The sequence below is a fragment of the Emys orbicularis genome, chromosome 2, assembly GCF_028017835.1.
Source record: "Emys orbicularis isolate rEmyOrb1 chromosome 2, rEmyOrb1.hap1, whole genome shotgun sequence".
Taxonomy (NCBI): Eukaryota; Metazoa; Chordata; order Testudines; family Emydidae; genus Emys; species Emys orbicularis.
The window spans coordinates 1,584,044-1,585,779 of NC_088684.1; positions in this window are offsets into that span (position 1 = coordinate 1,584,044).

A 1,736-nucleotide genomic window follows, 5' to 3' on the forward strand; every position below is an offset into this window, starting at 1 on the left:
CCCCTTCCTTTAGAGAATCCACCCCGTCCACGGGGCTGGGCAAGGGAGCTTCTGCAAGGGGGGGCAGGCGGAGCTGGCTTCGCTGGCAGCAGGGGCGGTACCCGAACGGTGCTGGCTGTTAAAATCAGCCTTCCTGCTGCTCAGCGGGTTCCCAGCTCTCCCACCAGGCAGGGCTGGCTCCTCCATGGCCCTCTCTCCACAGGCACGAGTGTCCCTTCTGTGCTCGATAACCCCCCCCCTGCACAGCCCCTTCCCCAGCACGTACTCAGGAGCCTTCTGAGATTCAGCCTGAATGTTCAATTGCATCATGTCCTCCCATTCGCCTGTGTCCTACCTCACCTCTGCAGATGCTCCCCCTGGGCTGCTTTCCCCGTCCCAGCGTTTACTTGTAGCTGGGAGCCCCAGGGCCCCCTTGCCAGGTGCTGTACAACCGGGCCAGAGCTTGCAGTTTGTGTGTAAAACAAGCTGCCTGCAGGAGCTGGCCAGGCACACACTGAGCCAGGCGGTGGGCTCACACCCCCAGGGCCCAACCCTTGTCAAGGTTTGTCGCCATGGTGCCAGGAGGGCTGTGGAGGGGGACTGTAGGTTTGTGGCTGTTACCAGAAGCTCCTCCCAAGCCTGGGGGGCAGCAGTGGAGAAAGCACAAAGGAGGCTTGTTTGCAAATGTTAATCTTCCCCCCTCCTATCTAGCCGGCTGCTTCTCCGGTCACTCCCCCCTAGGCGCCAAGTGCTGATGGGGCCAGCATGGCGTGCCCTGTGCCACGTGCAGCACCTGCCTATGTGGTGTGGGGGTGGGGTAAGGAAAGCGGGCAGCCTGGCAGAGGAGGGAGGATGCGGGGGTTGGGAAGTGCAGGGGTTGGGGGGGGGAACAGTTGGGGGCCATTGGGGGACAGGTCTAGGCAGTGGTCTCAAGGCCCAACAAGCTCTGCAAGTGCAACCCGCCCCATGCCACCTTTCTGTTCCAGGTGGATAGGATCCAGCCCCCCCGGTCCTAGCGCAGGCCCGCGTGGGCTCAGCCCCTAGGCAGCTGCTGTCTGCCCAGGATGGGACTTCCTGGTGTGCGTGTCGGGCTTGAGCCCCAGCCAGCCGCCCAGGGGCGGCTGGTGCAGAATGGGGCGTGCACTCTGTCGTCTCCAGGCTGGCCGTGGAAGCTGTGATGGGAGCAGCGCAGTGGGCAGGAGCCCGGTAGCTGGGTCTGACGCTCTCTTTGCTGGCTGTGGGGCGGGAGGAGCTGGGTGGGCTGCGGGAAGGTGGCATCTGATAGCTGAGGACTTTCCTTGTCATTCTTGGATGCTCTCTCTGCATGAGGCCTGGTGGTGGCAGCCTGCTGCTGGGGGCTGGGCGTGGTGCCGCCAGCCCCCACCTCCCCAGGACATTCTGCTTCTGCAGGTGGGGATCTCCTGGTGTGGGGTGTTTCCCTGGGGTGCTGGAGGTCTGGGAGTGGCTGTGCAGGCCAGGCCCTGGCACGTCTTCGATTCTATGGCCAGAAGGAACGGTTGCGATCATTGCTGTGTGTCCAGCCGCTGCCTCGCACAGGCCCTCGGCCAGCCCCTAGCTGCCGGCTCTGAGAGAGCCAGGGGCCAAGCTCATGCCCGCCCCCAGGCGCTGCCTATCTCCCCTGCCCCGGAGCAGCCAGCGTCTCAGCAGAGAGGGGGTGAAAGGCGCTGGGCTGAGGGCCGGATTCCCATTCGAATGGCAGGCAGAGACTGGGACTGGTGTGAAATCAGGGCTACGTG